The sequence below is a fragment of the Schistocerca gregaria genome, unplaced genomic scaffold (assembly GCF_023897955.1).
Source record: "Schistocerca gregaria isolate iqSchGreg1 unplaced genomic scaffold, iqSchGreg1.2 ptg000180l, whole genome shotgun sequence".
Classification (NCBI taxonomy): Eukaryota; Metazoa; Arthropoda; class Insecta; order Orthoptera; family Acrididae; genus Schistocerca; species Schistocerca gregaria.
The window spans coordinates 10,903,920-10,923,750 of record NW_026061730.1 but is presented as its reverse complement, the minus strand read 5'-3'; the positions used below and the strand labels follow the sequence as shown (position 1 = coordinate 10,923,750).

The window sequence follows — 19,831 nt, the reverse complement described above, 5'->3', positions numbered from 1 at the left end:
TTGTTGTGTCGCTGTGTTTTGCAGTTGGACGACAAGAGTTTTACACAGTAGCAAAGAGCGAGGCACTGAGTTGGCATGAACAATGGAGAGCACAATGGGGCTCGAGATGTGCTTGTTACCTCAGGTGCTGTGTGATTGTGGACAAGAAGTGAAATGGACCAATTTGTGACCGCCCTTTCAATTTAAGACGTTCAAAACAGACGGAATTTGCATTCGTAATACCAGAGCATCGAAACTACTTGGAACTCTTGTGTATATGAACGTGTCCGCGCCTTTGTATTCTGGTACCTTCGCCGCTACAAACCAACCAACCATCGTGTCCGTGCACATCAGAGTCGCAAAGAATGGAGAATAGCCAGGCTTGGTCGTGTGTGTAGCTGTAGCTCAGTTGGCAGATCGTTCGCTTAGCGTGTGGACGGTCTCGGGTTCAAGCCCCGGCTCCTCCATGTTTTGTGGTCAGTGCATGGTAAGTGTTGGTCGGGGCGAACATAAACGCACGCAAGAAGTTGCAAAACCAGCGTCACAGACTGATATGATGTATACTGTCATAAGGAGAGCAAGATGTAAGTGTGGGGACCGGCTGTTATCGTGGTGTCATCGAGTGCAGATCTGTCTTAGGTATCACGGCTTAACGTCATTGAAGTCTAGAGGTGGACAACACGTTCGTCTTACTCAGAGCGGTGTCTGAACTCTATTTTCGACGTTATGCGTGCTACTTTCATTGTGGCCAACTACGATTCGATACAGAATGCACGAAACCTGAAAGACACCCTCACTGATACATAGAGAGTAGTGTTTGTCTGCGGAATAATGGGAGTGCAAGGGTCTGTGACGTTGATATGACTGTATGTAGCACTACTAGTTATCGGGGGGGTGGGCGTAGCTCAGATGGTACTGGGATCGATACCCAGCGCCTCCAGAATTTTTAACACACCTACATGCGCACCTTGCCATGCAAGTGGAATAATTCCCAACCGGCAGAGGTGTGTAGGCAGATACAAGCGAACGATTAGCATCCACAATTGCGCCGATTTCACGTAAATCCCACTGCACGTTGCCATTCTTTGCGTGCAGTCGGCTGCTACTGGTGTTGCTGGTTGTGACTGCTGATAACAGATGCCGTAGCAATCAATTCATGGAGTGAGTTGTATGTTTTGCGATAGTCTGTCTCTGACAAGGAAGCACAGGTGATATAGGTGCGAACACAGGAAGCTTGCAGCCCCTCGCTGCCTGCAGACACAGAGCAGCCACACTAGAAGAGCGGCATAAGCAGTAGGCGAAATGTGCTCATTCGCTTTGGCGCGACGTCGAACTATAAATAAGGCTGTCACTAGCGTGAGCGTTGCGTGAGCGTCGTGTAAAGTCGGAAAAGTCATCTGCATGGGTGATTGCCAAGTTTGGGGAGCGTTTCGTAGTACGATCAGTGCAATGGGGACGCGGAAACTTGTTGTGTCCCTGTGTTTTGCAGTTGGACGACAAGAGTTTTACACAGTAGCAAAGAGCGAGGCACTGAGTTGGCATGAACAATGGAGAGCACAATGGGGCTCGAGATGTGCTTGTTACCTCAGGTGCTGTGTGATTGTGGACAAGAAGTGAAATGGACCAATTTGTGACCGCCCTTTCAATTTAAGACGTTCAAAACAGACGGAATTTGCATTCGTAATACCAGAGCATCGAAACTACTTGGAACTCTTGTGTATATGAACGTGTCCGCGCCTTTGTATTCTGGTACCTTCGCCGCTACAAACCAACCAACCATCGTGTCCGTGCACATCAGAGTCGCAAAGAATGGAGAATAGCCAGGCTTGGTCGTGTGTGTAGCTGTAGCTCAGTTGGCAGATCGTTCGCTTAGCGTGTGGACGGTCTCGGGTTCAAGCCCCGGCTCCTCCATGTTTTGTGGTCAGTGCATGGTAAGTGTTGGTCGGGGCGAACATAAACGCACGCAAGAAGTTGCAAAACCAGCGTCACAGACTGATATGATGTATACTGTCATAAGGAGAGCAAGATGTAAGTGTGGGGACCGGCTGTTATCGTGGTGTCATCGAGTGCAGATCTGTCTTAGGTATCACGGCTTAACGTCATTGAAGTCTAGAGGTGAACAACACGTTCGTCTTACTCAGAGCGGTGTCTGAACTCTATTTTCGACGTTATGCGTGCTACTTTCATTGTGGCCAACTACGATTCGATACAGAATGCACGAAACCTGAAAGACACCCTCACTGATACATAGAGAGTAGTGTTTGTCTGCGGAATAATGGGAGTGCAAGGGTCTGTGACGTTGATATGACTGTATGTAGCACTACTAGTTATCGGGGGGGGTGGGCGTAGCTCAGATGGTACTGGGATCGATACCCAGCGCCTCCAGAATTTTTAACACACCTACATGCGCACCTTGCCATGCAAGTGGAATAATTCCCAACCGGCAGAGGTGTGTAGGCAGATACAAGCGAACGATTAGCATCCACAATTGCGCCGATTTCACGTAAATCCCACTGCACGTTGCCATTCTTTGCGTGCAGTCGGCTGCTACTGGTGTTGCTGGTTGTGACTGCTGATAACAGATGCCGTAGCAATCAATTCATGGAGTGAGTTGTATGTTTTGCGATAGTCTGTCTCTGACAAGGAAGCACAGGTGATATAGGTGCGAACACAGGAAGCTTGCAGCCCCTCGCTGCCTGCAGACACAGAGCAGCCACACTAGAAGAGCGGCATAAGCAGTAGGCGAAATGTGCTCATTCGCTTTGGCGCGACGTCGAACTATAAATAAGGCTGTCACTAGCGTGAGCGTTGCGTGAGCGTCGTGTAAAGTCGGAAAAGTCATCTGCATGGGTGATTGCCAAGTTTGGGGAGCGTTTCGTAGTACGATCAGTGCAATGGGGACGCGGAAACTTGTTGTGTCCCAGTGTTTTGCAGTTGGACGACAAGAGTTTTACACAGTAGCAAAGAGCGAGGCACTGAGTTGGCATGAACAATGGAGAGCACAATGGGGCTCGAGATGTGCTTGTTACCTCAGGTGCTGTGTGATTGTGGACAAGGAGTGAAATGGACCAATTTGTGACCGCCCTTTCAATTTAAGACGTTCAAAACGGACGGAATTTGCATTCGTAATACCAGAGCATCGAAACTACTTGGAACTCTTGTGTATATGAACGTGTCCGCGCCTTTGTATTCTGGTACCTTCGCCGCTACAAACCAACCAACCATCGTGTCCTTGCACATCAGAGTCGCAAAGAATGGAGAATAGCCAGGCTTGTTCGTGTGTGTAGCTGTAGCTCAGTTGGCAGATCGTTCGCTTAGCGTGTGGACGGTCTCGGGTTCAAGCCCCGGCTCCTCCATGTTTTGTGGTCAGTGCATGGTAAGTGTTGGTCGGGGCGAACATAAACGCACGCAAGAAGTTGCAAAACCAGCGTCACAGACTGATATGATGTATACTGTCATAAGGAGAGCAAGATGTAAGTGTGGGGACCGGCTGTTATCGTGGTGTCATCGAGTGCAGATCTGTCTTAGGTATCACGGCTTAACGTCATTGAAGTCTAGAGGTGGACAACACGTTCGTCTTACTCAGAGCGGTGTCTGAACTCTATTTTCGACGTTATGCGTGCCACTTTCACTGTGGCCAACTACGATTCGATACAGAATGCACGAAACCTGAAAGACACCCTCACTGATACATAGAGAGTAGTGTTTGTCTGCGGAATAATGGGAGTGCAAGGGTCTGTGACGTTGATATGACTGTATGTAGCACTACTAGTTATTGGGGGGCGTGGGCGTAGCTCAGATGGTAGAGCGCTCGCTTAGTGTGCGAGGTGTACTGGGATCGATACCCAGCGCCTCCAGAATTTTTAACACACCTACATGCGCACCTTGCCATGCAAGTGGAATAATTCCCAACCGGCAGAGGTGTGTAGGCAGATACAAGCGAACGATTAGCATCCACAATTGCGCCGATTTCACGTAAATCACACTGCACGTTGCCATTCTTTGCGTGCAGTCGGCTGCTACTGGTGTTGCTGGTTGTGACTGCTGATAACAGATGCCGTAGCAATCACTTCATGGAGTGAGTTGTATGATTTGCGATAGTCTGTCTCTGACAAGGAAGCACAGGTGATATAGGTGCGAACACAGGAAGCTTGCAGCCCCTCGCTGCCTGCAGACACAGAGCAGCCACACTAGAAGAGCGGCCTAAGCCGTAGGCGAAATGTGCTCATTCGCTTTGGCGCGACGTCGAACTATAAATAAGGCTGTCACTAGCGTGAGCGTCGTGTAAAGTCGGAAAAGTCATCTGCATGGGTGATTGCCAAGTTTGGGGAGCGTTTCGTAGTACGATCAGTGCAATGGGGACGCTGAAACTTGTTGTGTCCCTGTGTTTTGCAGTTGGACGACAAGAGTTTTACACAGTAGCAAAGAGCGAGGCACTGAGTTGGCATGAACAATGGAGAGCACAATGGGGCTCGAGATGTGCTTGTTACCTCAGGTGCTGTGTGATTGTGGACAAGGAGTGAAATGGACCAATTTGTGACCGCCCTTTCAATTTAAGACGTTCAAAACAGACGGAATTTGCATTCGTAATACCAGAGCATCGAAACTACTTGGAACTCTTGTGCATATGAACGTGTCCGTGCCTTTGTATTCTGGTACCTTCGCCGCTACAAACCAACCAAACATCGTGTCCGTGCACATCAGAGTCGCAAAGAATGGAGAATAGCCTGGATTGGACGTGTGTGTAGCTGTAGCTCAGTTGGCAGCTTCAAATACTGACTATTCTTTTAGATGTTTGTTTAAGCAGAGTCGTTTCTCCCTTCTAGGAGCTGCACATCTCTTTTTTTTTTTTTTTATTAATATTTTGTTATCTTCTTTATCACTTATTTACTTTTTATGCAAACTAAATGTCCCAGGCATATACAATTACGACTATCAATATTAACAGGATTACATCCGTGACTAAAGTTACAGCGCTCAAGGATTATTTATATGAGTCAGGGACGGACATTGCTTTCCTACAGGAAGTAGTGCTGACTAATCTTACAGTGCCTGGATATTTGGCGATTTTAAATGTCTCACTTGACACCAACGTCGGTACAGCAATTTTAGTCAGGGAGGGGATTCCTGTCTCGGATATCGAGAGGTTGGACTCCGGCAGAGCGATAGGTATAAAAGTCTTTGGTTCTACCCTTATCAATCTGTATGCCCCTTCTGGCACATCTAATAGAATGGAAAGAGCACAGTTCTATAAAGAAGAAATCATTTATTTATTACGGAAAAACCCAAAAGATCTTATAATAGGCGGTGATTTTAATTGTGTGATAAATAAGAAAGACCAGGTTCCGAATTTCAATACCTGCAATGAACTGAAGCGTTTCGTCACTGTTTTACAGCTTAAAGATGCTTGGGAAATAATGTATCCCACATTTGTGGCATTTACATTCCTAGGTCCTCACTCACGTAGCAGGATCGACAGACTCTACATATCGCAAAGTCTAGTTAGCTCCTTCATTAAAGCAGAGACGATTCCAGTTTACTTTTCTGATCATAGCTCCGTGCTAGCTTCCATCAACCTTACTGCGCAACCCACTCGCCGTTTTAGAAGTTCATGGCACCTTAATACGCCACTGATGCAGGACGACGGATTAGAAGAAAGTTTGACAGAAGCGTGGGCATTGTGCCTCCGCTCTGCAGATAGACACGTCTCAGTACTAGACTGGTGGTGCAACAGGGCAAAGCCTAAACTGAGAAAAGTTCTCATCCAGTATAGTGTACAACGATCGAAAGACTTGAAAAATTCCATAGAATTTTATTATACCATGCTGCGAAATTTATATGAGCAGGCAAACACTTCCAACGTCCGTCTGGCAGATATCAAGCAAACTAAGGCCAAATTGCTCAGTCTTAAAAGACAGCAGATGGAGGGTCTGAAATTAAAATCCAAGGCTAAGACAGTCGTGGAGGATGAACATGCTTCCTTGTACCATCTACTGAAGCACGAAAGAAACAGGAGACGCACCTTCATTGATGGACTTCAGTCTGAAACTGGCGAGACACTCACGACTCAGAGAGACATCGTCAATGCAGTGCACAAATATTACGAAGACCTATACACTGCCAACCCGGTATGTGAAGAGTCCTTCGATGAGTTCCTTAGTTACATAGCTCCACAGGTCTCGGACGAGGAAAACGAAGACCTTCTCGTTGAGTGTACTAACGAAGATATCCACAGAATCATCTGCAAATCTCCTCTGAGGAAATCGCCGGGACCGGATGGTTTGCCTGTTGAATTTTATAAACGATACTGGCCACTGATTGGTGACATGTTTACCCGAATGACGAACGAGGTGCTTCAGGGAAAGCATTTACCTGCTGTTTTTAAAGAGAGCACAATAGTACTAATCCCAAAAAATGCTGCAAAAAGAAACCTCAACAACTTTCGTCCTATCTCCCTGTTAAACTCCGATTATAAAATCATCGGCAGAATTTTAAACAACAGACTCTCACAGTTGGCCAAAAAGATAGTAAGTCCATACCAGTCCTGTGTGCCTACCAAGAGCATTTTCAAAAGCATAGCTGAATATAGAGATATAATTGCAATCACTGCTGTGACCACCATAAAATGTGCTATCATGTTTATTGACTTCCAGAAAGCATTTGATCGTGTGGATCATAGATTCCTTAGTGCCACACTGAACAAAATAGGTTTTAATGAGCGAGTCGTAAGTGTGATCAGAAATGTTGCAACAGGCATCAGCGCTTGTATATCAGTTAACTGCCAGAGGACAAAGCAGATTCAGATCAGGCGCGGCGTTCCTCAAGGAAGCCCCCTCTCCATGTTCCTATTCGTGCTTTCATTAGAACCTTTCCTCCGCAGTGTTCATGCCACTCTAACTGGCATCACATTATCTGGTCACCGAACAGTCATAAACGCCTATGCCGATGATGTCGGAGTCGTCCTGCGAAATCCCGACGACATTTTGAAATTGGAAACGCTAATTAAAAAGTACTGTAGAGTCTCCGGAGCAGGTGTCAACGCAAACAAAAGCAAACTCCTAAACCTGCGGGGTTTTCAACATACCACCTTAGCCTGGGCCACAATGGTCACCCAATGCAAAGCACTAGGAGTAACACTGACACCTTGTCCGTTAAAAATGGCAGCTATCAATTGGAGAAATACGTCGGGACAACTTCTTGGAACAACAAGGGAAAACCTCCACCGTAACATGAACCAAGTTCAGAGGGTGATTTTCATTAACCACTGCATTCTCTCCAGGAGTTACTTTATAGCACAGATCTTCCCACTACCGAAAATGATTGGAAAAAAGATAATGTCTACCATTGCCAGCTATCTTTGGAGAGGGGATATATTCAGAGTCGACGCAAAAACTGCGACCTTAGATCCCAGGAATGGAGGTTTGGGGTTAGTTGACGTCAGAAATAAGGCGTCTGCGCTTTTTATAAAAAGGACCGCCACTATCCTTAGCGACCACGCTGATAGCATTACAACTAAATTATTTGAAGTTGTCAGGCCTGCCAGTTTACAGGCGCCGGTGAATGTGCAAAAAATAAATAACCGGCTCCAGTACGTTCGTGTATATTTTGTGGAATTCAGCTATCTCGGCGGTGTCATCATCAACTCACGACGGATCACGGCCCGCGATATTCTGTGCCATCGAAAGAAAATGGAGGGGAGAAACAAATTGGAAAGTAAATACCCACACACTGATTGGGACGCCATATGGAAAAATATTAATATGCGTGGTCTACCATCGGACGTCAAGTCAGCGTGGTATAAAACAGTGAATGAGACCGTAAGCACCAATGAAAGGTTACATGCAATCGGCGTTAGCGACACGAACCTATGTCTCAAATGTAAATTGATCGACACGTTAGTGCACAGATTCACGTGCGGTGGCAATCTACAACTCTGTAATTGGATTAGGGAACAACTGGCTTTTCTTACGAGATCTTCGGTGGAAAATTTTCCCCCTGTTACATTCCTCAGGCCTCAGACTTGCTATTTTCCAGCAGCAAAAAACAACTCGGTCCATTGGTTAATGGGACACTATGTGAATTACGTAATTAATCACCTGGGAAATGACAATTCCACTGATTTTTACATGTACTTGAAGTGTGCTTTTTATAACGCCCTGAAATATAAAGACCACAAGAAAAACTACGGCAATATGCTTAAAATTGTATTCGAGCGACTGGGCATTGGTTGACAAGCCAACGAGATAAACAAAAATCGTTTATTTAAGCGAAACGACGCTTAAACAAAAACAATTGGGGAGAAGTACAATTTTACAGTTTCATATTACAATCACTTATCCTCTGCTGGCAAAGAAGGCTATTTTGTTTATTGCACAGAAGAAGCTAAAAAAAAAAAAAAAAAAAAAAAATGGATAAGGCGTCGAACTTCGGATCCGAAGATTGCAGGTTCGAATCCTGTCACGGTCGTGTTTTTCCATTTCTGAAAAAGAAACATACCGTTTTAATGTAGCAATTGAGCAGTACGAAACCGTCTGAATGTTGCTGTTGACCATTTTGTACTTGGAGATGGTCTTGAATCTGAAACACACACAACAAGACCGGTGTTAACTAGCGAAATGGTCGGCAGAGTGCCCTCACCGCGAGTTTTGACTGGCACTTGCACATCTAAAACAACGTCGGAAAGTAACTCGTTCGGCTTTTGAGTCACATCAAGTATGTGTGTTAATTTTGACGCCGCTAGCTCTGCAGATTGTCATGCAATTCCTTTACCTCTCAGAAATGATTATGAAATAAAAGTGAAGTACGTGACGAGTGTGACGTTAGGAAAACATTAGGAAGCATGGAGAGATTCTGTATGGGACCACCCAACCCAAACGATTACTGTGTGATCTGCTGGCCAGCAGGTATCCAACGAGGCAGCACGGCTAGCTCAGTCGGTAGAGCATGAGACTCTTATTCACAGGGTCGTGGGTTCGAGCCCTACGCTGGCCGCAACGGAATTTTTTTCCGCTGCAGATGTAAATTACCGATTTTCTGATTAACGTGATGTAATGGAAATAGCAACTATAAATTTGCCTACGTCTCCATCAGTCGCAAGAAAACTGTATTTGAAGTGAAGGTGATTTTGTAGACATGTGTGAAAGTCATGTTCTGAAGTGCAAGTGGTTTTGGTTGGAGAGAACACGGCTACGTGTCAGATGTGTAGCCAAGCAGTAATGGGTCGCCATTGCTGCAAATATTAGTAAAAAATATGAAGTGTTGTCAGCTGAAGTCTGATGATTCAGACAACCGTACGGACGAAGTACGCAAAAGTGCCGCTAGGCGGCGCCTGTTTAGGTCAGTGGTAGAGCATTGGTCTAGTAAACCAGGGGTCGTGAGTTCCATCCTCACAGGAGGAAGACGAATTTTGGAAATCAGTTGCGCATCGTGGCCGTATAGAAAGCAGTATCTGTGATGAGGAACAATTAGCGACAGGAGTATTATTAAGAATTACTCTCAGATGTGATTAAGGCGAATGGCGCAGATAAAGCATTTGCCAAAGCGGTGCGGCATAAGGTTGGACGAGGAAGTCTGAATTACATTTTATAGATGTATTTCTCACAAATCTCAGAGCCTCTCGCGGTCGTCGTCGTCGTCGTCTTCGTCGCCGCCGCCGCCGCTTCTGCAGAAGTAGCAAATGGCCATCGTAGCAAATGCGGCGAGGAACACCCTGCCATCGATTCCGAATGCGCCAAGTGTGTGGTCTTGTTTTCCTGTCTATGTTTGGTCGGTCTCGTAAGAGGTTGAATGTAACGAATGGGTGGGGAAGAGTAAGGGGCAGCGGCTGTGTGGAACGAAAACACAATTCCTCAGGGGGTGTGAGCGTTTCGAAATGAGTCGTATATAAGTTATACTTGGTCGTCAGTGACCGTGTGGCCTAATGGATAAGGCGTCGGACTTCGCATCCGAAGATTGCAGGTTCGAATCCTGTCACGGTCGTATTTTTCCATTTCTGAAAAAGAAACATATCTTTTTAATGTAGCAATTGAGCAGTACGAAACCGTCTGAATGTTGCCGTTGAGCATTTTGTGCTTGGAGATGGTCTTGAGCTTGAAACACACACAACAAGACAGGTGTTAACTAGCGAAATGAACGAAAGAGTGGCCTCACCGCGAGGTGTGACTGGCACTTGCACATCTAAAACAACGTCGGAAAGTAACTCGTTCGGCTTTTGAGTCACATCAAGTATGTGTGTTAATTTTGACGCCGCTAGCTCTGCAGATTGTCATGCAATTCCTTTACCTCTCAGAAATGATTATGAAATAAAAGTGATGTACGTGACGAGTGTGACGTTAGGAAAACATTAGGAAGCATGGAGAGATTCTGTATGGGACCACCCAACCCAAACGATTACTGTGTGATCTGCTGCCAATCAGGTATCCACCGAGGCAGCACGGCTAGCTCAGTCGGTAGAGCATGAGACTCTTATTCACAGGGTCGTGGGTTCGAGCCCTACGCTGGCCGGAACGGAATTTTTTTCCGCTGCAGATGTAAATTACCGATTTTCTGATTAACGTGATGTAATGGAAATAGCAACTATAAATTTGCCTACGTCTCCATCAGTCGCAAGAAAACTGTATTTGAAGTGAAGGTGATTTTGTAGACATGTGTGAAAGTCATGTTCTGAAGTGCAAGTGGTTTTGGTTGGAGAGAACACGGCTACATGTCAGATGTGTAGCCAAGCAGTAATGGGTCGCCATTGCTGCAAATATTAGTCGAAAATATGAAGTGTTGTCAGCTGAAGTCTGATGATTCAGACAACCGTACGGACGAAGTACGCAAAAGTGCCGCTAGGCGGCGCCTGTTTAGGTCAGTGGTAGAGCATTGGTCTAGTAAACCAGGGATCGTGAGTTCCATCCTCACAGGAGGAAGACGAATTTTGGAAATCAGTTGCGCATCGTGGCCGTATAGAAAGCAGTATCTGTGATGAGGAACAATTAGCGACAGGAGTATTATTAAGAATTACTCTCAGATGTGATTAAGGCGAATGGCGCAGATAAAGCATTTGCCAAAGCGGTGCGGCATAAGGTTGGACGAGGCAGTCTGAATTACAATTTATAGATGTATTTCTCACAAATCTCAGAGCCTCTCGCGGTCGTCGTCGTCGTCGTCGTCTTCGTCGTCGCCGCCGCCGCTTCTGCAGAAGTAGCAAATGGCCATCGTAGCAAATGCGGCGAGGAACACCCTGCCATCGATTCCGAATGCGCCAAGTGTGTGGTCTTGTTTTCCTGTCTATGTTTGGTCGGTCTCGTAAGAGGTTGAATGTAACGAATGGGTGGGGAAGAGTAAGGGGCAGCGGCTGTGTGGAACGAAAACACAATTCCTCAGGGGGGTGTGAGCGTTTCGAAATGAGTCGTATATAAGTTATACTTGGTCGTCAGTGACCGTGTGGCCTAATGGATAAGGCGTCGGACTTCGGATCCGAAGATTGCAGGTTCGAATCCTCTCACGGTCGTGTTTTTCCATTTCTGAAAAAGAAACATATCTTTTTAATGTAGCAATTGAGCAGTACGAAACCGTCTGAATGTTGCTGTTGACCATTTTGTGCTTGGAGATGGTCTTGAGCTTGAAACACACACAACAAGACAGGTGTTAACTAGCGAAATGAACGGCAGAGTGGCCTCACCGCGAGGTGTGACTGGCACTTGCACATCTAAAACAACGTCGGAAAGTAACTCGTTCGGCTTTTGAGTCACATCAAGTATGTGTGTTAATTTTGACGCCGCTAGCTCTGCAGATTGTCATGCAATTCCTTTACCTCTCAGAAATGATTATGAAATAAAAGTGAAGTACGTGACGAGTGTGACGTTAGGAAAACATTAGGAAGCATGGAGAGATTCTGTATGGGACCACCCAACCCAAACGATTACTGTGTGATCTGCTGCCCAGCAGGTATCCAACGAGGCAGCACGGCTAGCTCAGTCGGTAGAGCATGAGACTCTTATTCACAGGGTCGTGGGTTCGAGCCCTACGCTGGCCGCAACGGAATTTTTTTCCGCTGCAGATGTAAATTACCGATTTTCTGATTAACGTGATGTAATGGAAATAGCAACTATAAATTTGCCTACGTCTCCATCAGTCGCAAGAAAACTGTATTTGAAGTGAAGGTGATTTTGTAGACATGTGTGAAAGTCATATTCTGAAGCGCAAGTGGTTTTGGTTGGAGAGAACACGGCTACGTGTCAGATGTGTAGCCAAGCAGTAATGGGTCGCCATAGCTGCAAATATTAGTCGAAAATATGAAGTGTTGTCAGCTGAAGTCTGATGATTCAGACGACCGTACGGACGAAGTACGCAAAAGTGCCGCTAGGCGGCGCCTGTTTAGCTCAGTGGTAGAGCATTGGTCTAGTAAACCAGGGGTCGTGAGTTCCATCCTCACAGGAGGAAGACGAATCTTGGAAATCAGTTGCGCGTCGTTTCCGTATAGAAAGCAGTATCTGTGATGAGGAACAATTAGCGACAGGCGTATTATTAAGAATTACTCTCAGATGTGATTAAGGCGAATGGCGCAGATAAAGCATTTGCCAAAGCGGTAGAGCATAAGGTGAGACGAGGCAGTCTGAATTACATTTTATAGATGTATTTCTCACAAATCTCAGAGCCTCTCGCGGTCGTCGTCGTCGTCGTCGTCACCGCCACCGCCGCCGCTTCTGCAGAAGTAGCAAATGGCCATCGATTCCGAATGCGCAAAGTGTGTGGTCTTCTTTTCCTGTGTATGTTTGGTCGGTCTCGTAAGAGGTTGAATGTAACGAATGGGTGGAAAAGAGTAAGGGGCAGGGGCTGTGTGGAACGAAAACACAGTTCCTCAGGGGGTGTGAGCGTTTCGAAATGGGTCGTATATAAGTTACACTTGGTCGTCAGTGACCGTGTGGCCTAATGGATAAGGCGTCGGACTTCGGATCCGAAGATTGCAGGTTCGAATCCTGTCACGGTCGTGTTTTTCCATTTCTGAAAAAGAAACATACCGTTTTAATGTAGCAATTGAGCAGTACGAAACCGTCTGAATGTTGCTGTTGACCATTTTGTACTTGGAGATGGTCTTGAATCTGAAACACACACAACAAGACCGGTGTTAACTAGCGAAATGGTCGGCAGAGTGCCCTCACCGCGAGTTTTGACTGGCACTTGCACATCTAAAACAACGTCGGAAAGTAACTCGTTCGGCTTTTGAGTCACATCAAGTATGTGTGTTAATTTTGACGCCGCTAGCTCTGCAGATTGTCATGCAATTCCTTTACCTCTCAGAAATGATTATGAAATAAAAGTGAAGTACGTGACGAGTGTGACGTTAGGAAAACATTAGGAAGCATGGAGAGATTCTGTATGGGACCACCCAACCCAAACGATTACTGTGTGATCTGCTGCCAATCAGGTATCCACCGAGGCAGCACGGCTAGCTCAGTCGGTAGAGCATGAGACTCTTATTCACAGGGTCGTGGGTTCGAGCCCTACGCTGGCCGGAACGGAATTTTTTTCCGCTGCAGATGTAAATTACCGATTTTCTGATTAACGTGATGTAATGGAAATAGCAACTATAAATTTGCCTACGTCTCCATCAGTCGCAAGAAAACTGTATTTGAAGTGAAGGTGATTTTGTAGACATGTGTGAAAGTCATGTTCTGAAGTGCAAGTGGTTTTGGTTGGAGAGAACACGGCTACGTGTCAGATGTGTAGCCAAGCAGTAATGGGTCGCCATTGCTGCAAATATTAGTCGAAAATATGAAGTGTTGTCAGCTGAAGTCTGATGATTCAGACAACCGTACGGACGAAGTACGCAAAAGTGCCGCTAGGCGGCGCCTGTTTAGGTCAGTGGTAGAGCATTGGTCTAGTAAACCAGGGGTCGTGAGTTCCATCCTCACAGGAGGAAGACGAATTTTGGAAATCAGTTGCGCATCGTGGCCGTATAGAAAGCAGTATCTGTGATGAGGAACAATTAGCGACAGGAGTATTATTAAGAATTACTCTCAGATGTGATTAAGGCGAATGGCGCAGATAAAGCATTTGCCAAAGCGGTGCGGCATAAGGTTGGACGAGGAAGTCTGAATTACATTTTATAGATGTATTTCTCACAAATCTCAGAGCCTCTCGCGGTCGTCGTCGTCGTCGTCGTCGTCGTCGCCGCCGCCGCCGCTTCTGCAGAAGTAGCAAATGGCCATCGTAGCAAATGCGGCGAGGAACACCCTGCCATCGATTCCGAATGCGCCAAGTGTGTGGTCTTGTTTTCCTGTCTATGTTTGGTCGGTCTCGTAAGAGGTTGAATGTAACGAATGGGTGGGGAAGAGTAAGGGGCAGCGGCTGTGTGGAACGAAAACACAATTCCTCAGGGGGTGTGAGCGTTTCGAAATGAGTCGTATATAAGTTATACTTGGTCGTCAGTGACCGTGTGGCCTAATGGATAAGGCGTCGGACTTCGGATCCGAAGATTGCAGGTTCGAATCCTGTCACGGTCGTATTTTTCCATTTCTGAAAAAGAAACATATCTTTTTAATGTAGCAATTGAGCAGTACGAAACCGTCTGAATGTTGCCGTTGAGCATTTTGTGCTTGGAGATGGTCTTGAGCTTGAAACACACACAACAAGACAGGTGTTAACTAGCGAAATGAACGGCAGAGTGGCCTCACCGCGAGGTGTGACTGGCACTTGCGCATCTAAAACAACGTCGGAAAGTAACTCGTTCGGCTTTTGAGTCACATCAAGTATGTGTGTTAATTTTGACGCCGCTAGCTCTGCAGATTGTCATGCAATTCCTTTACCTCTCAGAAATGATTATGAAATAAAAGTGATGTACGTGACGAGTGTGACGTTAGGAAAACATTAGGAAGCATGGAGAGATTCTGTATGGGACCACCCAACCCAAACGATTACTGTGTGATGTGCTGCCAATCAGGTATCCACCGAGGCAGCACGGCTAGCTCAGTCGGTAGAGCATGAGACTCTTATTCACAGGGTCGTGGGTTCGAGCCCTACGCTGGCCGGAACGGAATTTTTTTCCGCTGCAGATGTAAATTACCGATTTTCTGATTAACGTGATGTAATGGAAATAGCAACTATAAATTTGCCTACGTCTCCATCAGTCGCAAGAAAACTGTATTTGAAGTGAAGGTGATTTTGTAGACATGTGTGAAAGTCATGTTCTGAAGTGCAAGTGGTTTTGGTTGGAGAGAACACGGCTACATGTCAGATGTGTAGCCAAGCAGTAATGGGTCGCCATTGCTGCAAATATTAGTCGAAAATATGAAGTGTTGTCAGCTGAAGTCTGATGATTCAGACAACCGTACGGACGAAGTACGCAAAAGTGCCGCTAGGCGGCGCCTGTTTAGGTCAGTGGTAGAGCATTGGTCTAGTAAACCAGGGATCGTGAGTTCCATCCTCACAGGAGGAAGACGAATTTTGGAAATCAGTTGCGCATCGTGGCCGTATAGAAAGCAGTATCTGTGATGAGGAACAATTAGCGACAGGAGTATTATTAAGAATTACTCTCAGATGTGATTAAGGCGAATGGCGCAGATAAAGCATTTGCCAAAGCGGTGCGGCATAAGGTTGGACGAGGCAGTCTGAATTACAATTTATAGATGTATTTCTCACAAATCTCAGAGCCTCTCGCGGTCGTCGTCGTCTTCGTCGTCGCCGCCGCCGCTTCTGCAGAAGTAGCAAATGGCCATCGTAGCAAATGCGGCGAGGAACACCCTGCCATCGATTCGGAATGCGCCAAGTGTGTGGTCTTGTTTTCCTGTCTATGTTTGGTCGGTCTCGTAAGAGGTTGAATGTAACGAATGGGTGGGGAAGAGTAAGGGGCAGCGGCTGTGTGGAACGAAAACACAATTCCTCAGGGGGTGTGAGCGTTTCGAAATGAGTCGTATATAAGTTATACTTGGTCGTCAGTGACCGTGTGGCCTAATGGATAAGGCGTCGGACTTCGGATCCGAAGATTGCAGGTTCGAATCCTGTCACGGTCGTATTTTTCCATTTCTGAAAAAGAAACATATCTTTTTAATGTAGCAATTGAGCAGTACGAAACCGTCTGAATGTTGCCGTTGAGCATTTTGTGCTTGGAGATGGTCTTGAGCTTGAAACACACACAACAAGACAGGTGTTAACTAGCGAAATGAACGGCAGAGTGGCCTCACCGCGAGGTGTGACTGGCACTTGCGCATCTAAAACAACGTCGGAAAGTAACTCGTTCGGCTTTTGAGTCACATCAAGTATGTGTGTTAATTTTGACGCCGCTAGCTCTGCAGATTGTCATGCAATTCCTTTACCTCTCAGAAATGATTATGAAATAAAAGTGATGTACGTGACGAGTGTGACGTTAGGAAAACATTAGGAAGCATGGAGAGATTCTGTATGGGACCACCCAACCCAAACGATTACTGTGTGATCTGCTGCCAATCAGGTATCCACCGAGGCAGCACGGCTAGCTCAGTCGGTAGAGCATGAGACTCTTATTCACAGGGTCGTGGGTTCGAGCCCTACGCTGGCCGGAACGGAATTTTTTTCCGCTGCAGATGTAAATTACCGATTTTCTGATTAACGTGATGTAATGGAAATAGCAACTATAAATTTGCCTACGTCTCCATCAGTCGCAAGAAAACTGTATTTGAAGTGAAGGTGATTTTGTAGACATGTGTGAAAGTCATGTTCTGAAGTGCAAGTGGTTTTGGTTGGAGAGAACACGGCTACATGTCAGATGTGTAGCCAAGCAGTAATGGGTCGCCATTGCTGCAAATATTAGTCGAAAATATGAAGTGTTGTCAGCTGAAGTCTGATGATTCAGACAACCGTACGGACGAAGTACGCAAAAGTGCCGCTAGGCGGCGCCTGTTTAGGTCAGTGGTAGAGCATTGGTCTAGTAAACCAGGGATCGTGAGTTCCATCCTCACAGGAGGAAGACGAATTTTGGAAATCAGTTGCGCATCGTGGCCGTATAGAAAGCAGTATCTGTGATGAGGAACAATTAGCGACAGGAGTATTATTAAGAATTACTCTCAGATGTGATTAAGGCGAATGGCGCAGATAAAGCATTTGCCAAAGCGGTGCGGCATAAGGTTGGACGAGGCAGTCTGAATTACAATTTATAGATGTATTTCTCACAAATCTCAGAGCCTCTCGCGGTCGTCGTCGTCTTCGTCGTCGCCGCCGCCGCTTCTGCAGAAGTAGCAAATGGCCATCGTAGCAAATGCGGCGAGGAACACCCTGCCATCGATTCGGAATGCGCCAAGTGTGTGGTCTTGTTTTCCTGTCTATGTTTGGTCGGTCTCGTAAGAGGTTGAATGTAACGAATGGGTGGGGAAGAGTAAGGGGCAGCGGCTGTGTGGAACGAAAACACAATTCCTCAGGGGGTGTGAGCGTTTCGAAATGAGTCGTATATAAGTTATACTTGGTCGTCAGTGACCGTGTGGCCTAATGGATAAGGCGTCGGACTTCGGATCCGAAGATTGCAGGTTCGAATCCTGTCACGGTCGTATTTTTCCATTTCTGAAAAAGAAACATATCTTTTTAATGTAGCAATTGAGCAGTACGAAACCGTCTGAATGTTGCCGTTGAGCATTTTGTGCTTGGAGATGGTCTTGAGCTTGAAACACACACAACAAGACAGGTGTTAACTAGCGAAATGAACGGCAGAGTGGCCTCACCGCGAGGTGTGACTGGCACTTGCACATCTAAAACAACGTCGGAAAGTAACTCGTTCGGCTTTTGAGTCACATCAAGTATGTGTGTTAATTTTGACGCCGCTAGCTCTGCAGATTGTCATGCAATTCCTTTACCTCTCAGAAATGATTATGAAATAAAAGTGATGTACGTGACGAGTGTGACGTTAGGAAAACATTAGGAAGCATGGAGAGATTCTGTATGGGACCACCCAACCCAAACGATTACTGTGTGATGTGCTGCCAATCAGGTATCCACCGAGGCAGCACGGCTAGCTCAGTCGGTAGAGCATGAGACTCTTATTCACAGGGTCGTGGGTTCGAGCCCTACGCTGGGCGGAACGGAATTTTTTTCCGCTGCAGATGTAAATTACCGATTTTCTGATTAACGTGATGTATTGGAAATAGCAACTATAAATTTGCCTACGTCTCCATCAGTCGCAAGAAAACTGTATTTGAAGTGAAGGTGATTTTGTAGACATGTGTGAAAGTCATGTTCTGAAGTGCAAGTGGTTTTGGTTGGAGAGAACACGGCTACATGTCAGATGTGTAGCCAAGCAGTAATGGGTCGCCATTGCTGCAAATATTAGTCGAAAATATGAAGTGTTGTCAGCTGAAGTCTGATGATTCAGACAACCGTACGGACGAAGTACGCAAAAGTGCCGCTAGGCGGCGCCTGTTTAGGTCAGTGGTAGAGCATTGGTCTAGTAAACCAGGGGTCGTGAGTTCCATCCTCACAGGAGGAAGACGAATTTTGGAAATCAGTTGCGCATCGTGGCCGTATAGAAAGCAGTATCTGTGATGAGGAACAATTAGCGACAGGAGTATTATTAAGAATTACTCTCAGATGTGATTAAGGCGAATGGCGCAGATAAAGCATTTGCCAAAGCGGTGCGGCATAAGGTTGGACGAGGCAGTCTGAATTACAATTTATAGATGTATTTCTCACAAATCTCAGAGCCTCTCGCGGTCGTCGTCGTCGTCGTCGTCTTCGTCGTCGCCGCCGCCGCTTCTGCAGAAGTAGCAAATGGCCATCGTAGCAAATGCGGCGAGGAACACCCTGCCATCGATTCCGAATGCGCCAAGTGTGTGGTCTTGTTTTCCTGTCTATGTTTGGTCGGTCTCGTAAGAGGTTGAATGTAACGAATGGGTGGGGTAGAGTAAGGGGCAGCGGCTGTGTGGAACGAAAACACAATTCCTCAGGGGGTGTGAGCGTTTCGAAATGAGTCGTATATAAGTTATACTTGGTCGTCAGTGACCGTGTGGCCTAATGGATAAGGCGTCGGAGTTCGGATCCGAAGATTGCAGGTTCGAATCCTGTCACGGTCGTGTTTCTCCATTTCTGAAATAGAAACATATCTTTTTAATGTAGCAATTGAGCAGTACGAAACCGTCTGAATGTTGCCGTTGAGCATTTTGTGCTTGGAGATGGTCTTGAGCTTGAAACACACACAACAAGACAGGTGTTAACTAGCGAAATGAACGGCAGAGTGGCCTCACCGCGAGGTGTGACTGGCACTTGCACATCTAAAACAACGTCGGAAAGTAACTCGTTCGGCTTTTGAGTCACATCAAGTATGTGTGTTAATTTTGACGCCGCTAGCTCTGCAGATTGTCATGCAATTCCTTTACCTCTCAGAAATGATTATGAAATAAAAGTGAAGTACGTGACGAGTGTGACGTTAGGAAAACATTAGGAAGCATGGAGAGATTCTGTATGGGACCACCCAACCCAAAAGATTACTGTGTGATCTGCTGCCAATCAGGTATCCACCGAGGCAGCACGGCTATCTCAGTCGGTAGAGCATGAGACTCTTATTCACAGGGTCGTGGGTTCGAGCCCTACGCTGGCCGGAACGGAATTTTTTTCCGCTGCAGATGTAAATTACCGATTTTCTGATTAACGTGATGTAATGGAAATAGCAACTATAAATTTGCCTACGTCTCCATCAGTCGCAAGAAAACTGTATTTGAAGTGAAGGTGATTTTGTAGACATGTGTGAAAGTCATGTTCTGAAGTGCAAGTGGTTTTGGTTGGAGAGAACACGGCTACATGTCAGATGTGTAGCCAAGCAGTAATGGGTCGCCATTGCTGCAAATATTAGTCGAAAATATGAAGTGTTGTCAGCTGAAGTCTGATGATTCAGACAACCGTACGGACGAAG

The 19,831-nt window shown here is 46.1% G+C and overlaps 14 non-coding genes across 14 annotated transcripts; all 14 read left to right on the top strand.

Annotated features, from left to right (window-relative positions):
* The first annotated feature begins 8,893 nt into the window (after nucleotides 1-8,893).
* Nucleotides 8,894-8,970, top strand: Trnak-cuu (transfer RNA lysine (anticodon CUU)). Its single transcript has one exon. It is a non-coding gene; the product is annotated as a tRNA-Lys (tRNA).
* A 914-nt stretch (nucleotides 8,971-9,884) lies between these two features.
* Nucleotides 9,885-9,957, top strand: Trnar-ucg (transfer RNA arginine (anticodon UCG)). The gene has a single exon. It is a non-coding gene; the product is annotated as a tRNA-Arg (tRNA).
* A 448-nt stretch (nucleotides 9,958-10,405) lies between these two features.
* On the top strand, nucleotides 10,406-10,482 carry Trnak-cuu (transfer RNA lysine (anticodon CUU)). Its single transcript has one exon. It is a non-coding gene; the product is annotated as a tRNA-Lys (tRNA).
* A 918-nt stretch (nucleotides 10,483-11,400) lies between these two features.
* On the top strand, nucleotides 11,401-11,473 carry Trnar-ucg (transfer RNA arginine (anticodon UCG)). Its single transcript has one exon. It is a non-coding gene; the product is annotated as a tRNA-Arg (tRNA).
* A 448-nt stretch (nucleotides 11,474-11,921) lies between these two features.
* Trnak-cuu (transfer RNA lysine (anticodon CUU)) lies at nucleotides 11,922-11,998 on the top strand. The gene has a single exon. It is a non-coding gene; the product is annotated as a tRNA-Lys (tRNA).
* Nucleotides 11,999-12,880: 882 nt separating this feature from the next.
* Trnar-ucg (transfer RNA arginine (anticodon UCG)) lies at nucleotides 12,881-12,953 on the top strand. The gene has a single exon. It is a non-coding gene; the product is annotated as a tRNA-Arg (tRNA).
* Nucleotides 12,954-13,401: 448 nt separating this feature from the next.
* Trnak-cuu (transfer RNA lysine (anticodon CUU)) lies at nucleotides 13,402-13,478 on the top strand. The gene has a single exon. It is a non-coding gene; the product is annotated as a tRNA-Lys (tRNA).
* Nucleotides 13,479-14,395: 917 nt separating this feature from the next.
* Nucleotides 14,396-14,468, top strand: Trnar-ucg (transfer RNA arginine (anticodon UCG)). The gene has a single exon. It is a non-coding gene; the product is annotated as a tRNA-Arg (tRNA).
* A 448-nt stretch (nucleotides 14,469-14,916) lies between these two features.
* On the top strand, nucleotides 14,917-14,993 carry Trnak-cuu (transfer RNA lysine (anticodon CUU)). Its single transcript has one exon. It is a non-coding gene; the product is annotated as a tRNA-Lys (tRNA).
* A 908-nt stretch (nucleotides 14,994-15,901) lies between these two features.
* Nucleotides 15,902-15,974, top strand: Trnar-ucg (transfer RNA arginine (anticodon UCG)). The gene has a single exon. It is a non-coding gene; the product is annotated as a tRNA-Arg (tRNA).
* A 448-nt stretch (nucleotides 15,975-16,422) lies between these two features.
* Trnak-cuu (transfer RNA lysine (anticodon CUU)) lies at nucleotides 16,423-16,499 on the top strand. The gene has a single exon. It is a non-coding gene; the product is annotated as a tRNA-Lys (tRNA).
* Nucleotides 16,500-17,407: 908 nt separating this feature from the next.
* Nucleotides 17,408-17,480, top strand: Trnar-ucg (transfer RNA arginine (anticodon UCG)). Its single transcript has one exon. It is a non-coding gene; the product is annotated as a tRNA-Arg (tRNA).
* Nucleotides 17,481-17,932: 452 nt separating this feature from the next.
* On the top strand, nucleotides 17,933-18,005 carry Trnak-cuu (transfer RNA lysine (anticodon CUU)). Its single transcript has one exon. It is a non-coding gene; the product is annotated as a tRNA-Lys (tRNA).
* Nucleotides 18,006-18,922: 917 nt separating this feature from the next.
* Trnar-ucg (transfer RNA arginine (anticodon UCG)) lies at nucleotides 18,923-18,995 on the top strand. The gene has a single exon. It is a non-coding gene; the product is annotated as a tRNA-Arg (tRNA).
* Nucleotides 18,996-19,831: the final 836 nt, after the last annotated feature.